Raw genomic sequence first — 7,862 nt, forward strand, 5'->3', positions numbered from 1 at the left:
AAACAAACAAACAAATTGAAACTCTTCTTTATATGGGTAGTTGGATGCAGTCTTCTCGGGACGTGATTTTGTTTTTCTATTTTTTCTTTTTTTGTTATTTAAGTAACGCTAAAACGGATAATAAAGTAGTGTCCACGAAGGGACTCGAGCTAACGACCCTCAGAATATCGTTATGGACACTTTCCGCTGCGCCAACCGCTGACTGACAACTTTGCAAACGTAAGTGGCTATTTCTTGGCCCAAGGCGCTTCAAAAATGTTGCTTTTTGTCAGAGCTTGGTCATTTGGAGCTCCCACTTCTGACACTTCCATTTCTGACTAATCCCTGCTTATATCGTAAACATGGACGAAGTCGGTTCCGAAGAGTAGACACAGCCCCTTGTCAGTCAGCCAATCGTGGAACAAGCACAGGTGTCGATGTGAAGGGGTGGCTGCCACTTCCGTCACAAGTTTTTGCTTACTGTTAGTCTTTTGGCAACACGAAAGGGTTCAAATGGCTCTGAGCACTATGGGACTTAATATCTGAGGTCATCAGTCCCCTAGAACTTAGAACTACTTAAACCTAACTAGCCTAAGGACATAACACACATCCATCTCCGAGGCAGGATTCGAACCTGCGACCGGAGCGGTCGCGCGGTTCCAGACTGTAGCGCCTAGAACCGCTCGGTCACTCAGGCAGGCGCAACACGAAAACGCAACACGTTTATTGTCTTCATGTATGAAACAACTGAGATAACTGGTCTACATGGTTTTGATCATTTTATCACTATTCGTTTTTTGGTTCACCGTTTAGCAATGTTCAAAACAAAGTGTGTGTTTAATGTTGACCTGCAACGGAAAAACAAATTTGTGAAATGGTGGAATGACAATAACAATGATTGTGTTTTTTGCACACTAAGCACTGGAGAATTTTCTGTTGCATCTAAAGGAAAGGGTACAGTGAAAGACCACGTGGAGACAGCCACACGTAGGAGTGCTACTAATGCCATTGCTTCGCCAAGTCTAAGAGATTTTTTAAAGCCAAAGATGGAAACTGTGATTTACAGTGTATTGTTAAAGAGTCTATATTTTCATACCACAGTGCTAGACACGAAATCAGTTACGAAACATGATACAGCAAATCTAAACTGCCTACTGGTTAAAAAGTTACATGGCTTAAAATTTTCTTCTGGAAGAAGCGAAACTGAGGCTATTACTGTTACGCTATTTCGCCGTTTACGTTCAACAATGTGTTTCATTCTTTGGAAAACATTAATTATAGAACAGTAACGATAGATAGCTAAAACAGAGTTTAAGTAAGGCTTGTTCCGATTGTTGTAAGATATCTCAGTCTGGGCCGACCATTGTGGCCGAGCGGTTCTAGGCGCTTCAGTCCGGAACCACGCAGCTGCTACCGTTAGAGGTTCGAATCCTGACTCGGGCATGGATGTGTGTGAAGCCCTTAGGTTCGTTAGGTTTACGTAGTTCTAAGGCTAGGGGACTGATGACCTCAGATGTTAAGTCTCATAGTGCTTGGAGCCGTTTGAAGCATTTTTTATTTCAATCTGGAGGAGGAAATCAAGCTAAACTTCTAAATTTCGATGAAGTGTCATGTGGCATTGCTTAAATTTTGACTCTGTATCTTTTGGAGTGTGTGAAATAACACATACTTGAAGAAAAGTAGGTTTGTTATACCGCTGATAACACTAATACTAATTTTGGTGGTGTGTAGAGGAATGGGAATGAAAATATGTTCAGGAATTTTAGGCACTGGTTATTTAGCCCACATTCAACACAAACAATTTCTGGAAAAAAGTTATATTTAATGACAGATAATTAAAGATTTATTTAACTGTAGTAATTTTAAAAATATATGCTGCGTTGTATCCACAAGAATGTGGTATGTCTAGGTATGAAGCGTTCTTCAAAACTTGCTTATGAGAAAAGCTTTCGAATCAATGCTGTCACAGTTTCGCCGAATTTCCCCTATCTGCAAAGTAGTTCTCTGTGAGTGTGGCATGTGGGATCACTGAACAAGCTAGTTTATAAATCCAAACGGACTAATTTGAGCCCCTATCAGATCTATTACTTTCTCCCTGACCTTTGGTAAGCCAATGTCTTGTGTTGGCGGTTCTTATTCGCATGAAATGTAGCCAGCCACTTTTTGAATTTGATAGACCTACAATTTATTACGAAATTAAGCACTTTTCGAGATATTGCTGGTGTTACAGGAACATTACTTTCCTGAACATATGCAACTATACGATAGAGAAGTGATGCTGGCGAAAATAACAGAAATTATTGGGTAAATCAACGAACTATACGTGTATATGATACGAAAACATTGTCATGTTTTAGGATAATTACATTGCTTCACACATCGGCATCCGTAACAATTTCATTTCGATAACCGATCATGTAATTGCAGTCACCTTACACACACAAACAGTATTTAGGCTTGGTTCCGGGACCGAATTCATGTCCAGTACACAGTATTAACACTGGTTGACAACGAAATTTTTTCCTTGAAGGTAAAGGAATTCCTTGTCTATTTTGGTGTGGTGTTCCGGTAAAGTACTTGAAACATGCAACCATTCGCAGTTTTGATACAAACTCAGAATTTCTGCGAGTTATTCAGATTGCAGCTATTTAACACCATGATAAAGCCAGTATTGTTCTTTGATGTTTTGCAATGAAACCTGCTAAAAGCTTTATTTTATTGTCTGCAATATAGCTAACTCCATATTTCTGTAGTATTGTACTAGCGCAGGTTTTATATTTGTTTCATACATTGTTTTTCCAACAAACCTGAGCTGAAACGATGGATAAATCGATTCGTGCCTGCTTTTGCGAGTTCCATGGCTTCGAGCGATTGTAGGATATTAATTTTCCTGACTGGTTTGACGAAGTTATCGTGAATAAGGAGCACGGACAATGTCACATTTCGCCAAGAAGTGTATTTCCCGTTCTCTGTGGTAAAGATTGGCGACTAGAACAACTCATGAGCCACAAATCGAATGTGTTCAAGTTACGTGGAACGGCTCCGCATGTGATCTAAGCATAAGGTGAAATCTTTCCGTTTTGGGGTGCCAATGATAAGGAGGGAACTTAGAAATCACAGTGATGGCCGTTGCTTTTGTTTGTGTAACATATGAGGACACAGCTTCAAAGCCAAAAAAGGGAAACTGTTAAGCAAGCACAGACTCTGCTTTGAGTCCTGTGTCTCATGGACGTGATGTTTCAAATGGTTCAAATGGCTCTGAGCACTATGGGACTCAACAGCTGTGGTCATTAGTCCCCTAGAACTTAGAACTACTTAAACCTAACTAACCTAAGGACATCACTCACATCCATGCCCGAGGCAGGATTCGAACCTGCGACCGTAGCAGTCGTACGGTTCCGGACTGCGCGCCTAGAACCGCGAGACCACCGCGGCCGGCGTGATGTTTCTGTACGTCTTCCGATTGTTAGCCTCGATAATGTGGTTCCACTTTCAGAGAACGAGACGCGCATTAGTGTTGAAGATTATGAAGTCAAGGGCTGCCTTGAGCTACAATTGTTTTTTACAATCTAAATTGATGACTGAGTAGAAACCGGTAGCTTCGTAAAGATTCTGCACAGTTCTTAGCCTGCAGAATACAAGAAAAGAACTTCTTGGCCTCATGAACTTCTTTCTCTTTGTTCAGAGTACTCCGATGTTACTGGTTTGAGGCAAATGTTTAGAATTCAGCATGAGGTGAAAGAATGGAGAATCTTTGTCGATTCTTCAAAGAGAAATTTCAAATCTAGCCTACACAACAGAAACAAATAAGCTTCCGTATCTGCTGAACGTTTAGTGTATTTGAAACAGAAGTATAATTCTTTACCCACTCTTCTTGACGAACTTAGTTATTAAGAATACGAACTAGCTATATGCGGGGATTTGAAAGTACTGTCCATGATCTCTGGTCAACAGGGGGGCTATACCAAGTATCCCTGCTTCCTCTCCGCCACGCGGAGTGGCCGAGCAGTTTGAGGCGCCATGTCACGGACTGCACGGTCCCTGCCTCCGGAGGTTCGAGTCCTCCCTTGGGTATGTGTGTGTGTGTGTGTGTGTCTGTGTGTGTGTGTGTGTGTGTGTGTGTGTGTGTGTGTGTACTTGTTGTTCTTAGCATAACTTACTTTAAGTAGTGTGTAAGTCTAGGGACCGATGACCTCAGCAGTTTGGTCCCTTAGGTATTCACACACATTTGAACATTTTTGCTTCCTGTCTGAAGGGAACAATCGTGCAAAAGACAAGGAGTCGTCTCGGGAAATCTGACCAAGTACATCACCAAATTTAGATTCATGAAACATTCTGAAACCGTTCATTAAAGCCTTGTCAAAAACTCGGGACACTTTCAAGTATGTGGCAAGTAAATTTGTGCGGCTATCAGAAGCTAAGCTTAAAGAAGGAATTTTCATCGGACCTGGCATTCGGAAACTAATGAGAAACGAAACATTTGAAAACAGAACGAAAGGCATTGAAAGATCAGCGTGGACAGCCTTTAAATAAGTTGGCAACATGTTTCTCAACAACAACAAAGACGCTGATTATGAGAATACAGTAAGAAACACGCTGGTCAGCCTTGATCTAGAGGGTGGTTATAATGAAACTCTCACTACTTGAGCCTATGTAGACGGGAAGGTATTTACCGTATTGGTACCCAAGTTAGGAATGATGCGCAGACTGTGCACTGCGGCATTTGCGTTGTTAACGTCGTCATGATTTGCCGTTAGGCGGCGGTACTGGCGACGTAGGGCTGCATTACAGTGTGCATTACACTTTCAGTCAGTCAGCATGGATGAGCAGGGCTTTACTCTTAAAGCTGTTTTCTCAAAACAACAGAAATAATGCCTCTGCTCTTTGTACAGGAGTATCTTGTTCCCGCACCGGGGTCGAAGAACATGATTCGGTTGTTCGAATTAACTGGCGATTTGGGTTTTTCTACCGGAAGAGGCCGACGGCCAATTGCACCACAAATTGTTGATAAGTTACTGTTCCTATGGCTGAGAATGTTGGTCGCAAAGTGCAATCTTCAAGCAATGCACCAGCTGTGGGCGCTAGCGAGAGAGGTAGCCAACTTCTAACCTGAGATGTTTCCGAAAGCAGTTTGTAACGAGGAACGCAGTTAACAAATTATACGCTCTCATGCCGAAATACAATGAGTTTCATTCAATGATTTATTCGTTACTTCTCTTCCACATGTCCGCACAAATGTTTCCACGAAGTTTCATTGTCCCAAAATCACTCGTTTTCCTCGGGGACTTCTCAAGTGGCGAAAGTTTAGTTACAATCAATCTGTGTCAGGTATCTCGATGAGCTTGATATTCTTTGTGGCCTGCCATTTCAGCCATAGGCCATAGTGGTAGAGAGCGAGCACCAGTGAGAAAGGTTGCACCAAACATAAAAAAGTGGAGTGGAGGCATCAGGGCCGATGGGACTTCAAAGTGATAGTTGACTATTACTGAATACTGCACGGGAAGTGTCCCGAGGTAGTGCACAAAAGAAAAACTTCGAAACGGATATTTGAGGGGAAAAGTCATCAAGATTTATGAAAGTGCCATGGTACTGAAGAATATAATACTTAATTACAGTGTTAGGAGCTTATTTTATAAGGCTTTTTTGTATAAAGTTTTTGATATATGTAGTTTGTATAAATTTTCTTCAACTTATCACTTTGTGAGATAAACCGTACATGATAGAGGGAAGTACTCAGCACTTACAAGCCGGCAGTTGTGGCCGAGCGGTTCTAGGCGCTACAGTCTGGAACCGCTCGACCACTACGGTCGCAGGTTCGAGTCCTGCCTCGGGCATGGATGTGTGTGATGTCCTTAGGTTAGTTAGGTTTAAGTAGTTCTAAGTTCTAGGGGACAGATGACCTCAGATGTTAAGTCCCATAGTACTCAGAGCCATTTGAACCATTTTTAGCACTTATAAACTCGCAAATATCGGTATAAAATTAGGATCACTTAAAACGATTTTTAAAAAAATTATAAATTTCTAGACCTTTATAACTCACCAGGAAGTTTCAAAACAGCACACACTCCTCTGTGGAGTGAGGATGATGCACTCTTCTTGCAATCTTCTTCTTACGCAAATAGCATGTGGTCGAAGGGACCGAAGTTCACTAAACATACAACCTAGAATTCATGTTTACTAAAAGGAAATACACCTGTATGACAGTGAAACGACAAATTCTGTCGACCGTCTTTCGTTATCGAGTCTATATTTTGTAGCACAAATTCATCTTTGTTGTCTGGTGTTGCGACTCCTCAGTACGCGACAGCACAGTCCAGGATAATCCTCACTCAGTTTCCGATGTTAGTCATCATACGTTTTATCTACACTGCGAACAACGAAGGCTCGAAAACGTTCACTTAGCGTAAACCCCAACTTAAATTAACATCTGATATTTTTGCCTTTCTACTCAACGTTCTGCCTCGTGGCATGATCTGTAATCACTATAATTTGCATACTAACGACCAGAAAGATCTTCTTTATTGTGAACGACGCCCAACTGTGCTCTGATTCAAAGGAGTTAAAGATTTTAGCTGCCAGTGGGAACTGATTTATATCAATGGGCAACTTGAAAATTTGTGCTGGACTGGGATTTGAACCCGACTCTCCTGCTTACTAGGCAGATGCGCTGACACAGTGGCCGCAACAACCATACGGTTACCCTAGCACGCCTCCCGTCAGACCCAAATTCTCAACTTATACCATGTGTGTGATATCTGTTCTTTCAAACATGTCCGAAAGACATGGCGCTTCAGTCCGGAACCGCGCTGCTGCTGCGATCGCAGGTCCGAATCCGGCCTCGGGCATGTATGTGGGTGTTGTCCTTAGGTTAGTTAGGTTTAAGTAGTTCCAAGTCTAGGGGACTGATGACCTCAGATGTTAAATCCCATAGTGCTTAGAGCCATTTGAAGTACACACCACATTTAAGTAAGCTCTGTTTGAATTTAAATAAGCTCTGTTTGAAGGCTACCATTCTGCGAAACCGTATCACACACACAACCAAATTTGATACTAAGAAGTGAGTCCGCGTTAAACTCTTGACTTGTACGAACGAAGAAGGGAGATTATAGAGTTCTACATCCCGTTGACGTCGAGATAATTAACAGCACAGCAAACGCTCTGGGTGGGGAAAGGATGGGGAAGGAATAGAAACCATCCCAGTATTTAGTTCCAGCAATTTATGGCACTATGACATTCTTAATCCCACTTGTGATAGGATACACTAACTACTTTTTTGGTTTTCACTTAGGTATGTCTAGGTACCGATGTATAAATATCAGTGTAGTTTTAGTCTTAGTTGCACATTTGGTTGTGTATGTGTTCGTCGGTTGGTACAAGGATATATTTTTCTATTGTTCGTCGTATAAAATCTTATCCAGAAAAACTGTTACTAAGTCGTTTTGGGGTGGGGTGCTTTTTTACTCGGAAGTACTTTCATCCGAGTTTTCTCAATCGAGTATATATTGTATAGATGTGCGTTTGTTGCATCATTGTAATACCGACTAATATATGTAATGCGCCTAATGTATATATATATACGAGAATCGTGGTGTGTAATGCAATAGTTTATTATCAAGACACAATTAGGACCAACAGCAAGAAAAATATGCAAACTTACAGAACCGATTTTTTATACCGGAAATTTGGACGTCCGGAAAAGGCAGAGATAAGACGCAGTGAATTGGTTGAGCAAATATCGATGTGAAACGCTGTATAAATCAACTAAGGCAGACAGCCACACGCGTAAACAGTTCGGGTATTAAGCAATAAAACAAGACATGGAGCACACTGCCGAATCATTCCCAGACGAGATTAAAGGGGAAGAGATTGTGCTTCATAAACAC

The sequence above is a fragment of the Schistocerca gregaria genome, chromosome 3 (genome assembly GCF_023897955.1).
Source record: "Schistocerca gregaria isolate iqSchGreg1 chromosome 3, iqSchGreg1.2, whole genome shotgun sequence".
NCBI classification, from domain to species: domain Eukaryota; kingdom Metazoa; phylum Arthropoda; class Insecta; order Orthoptera; family Acrididae; genus Schistocerca; species Schistocerca gregaria.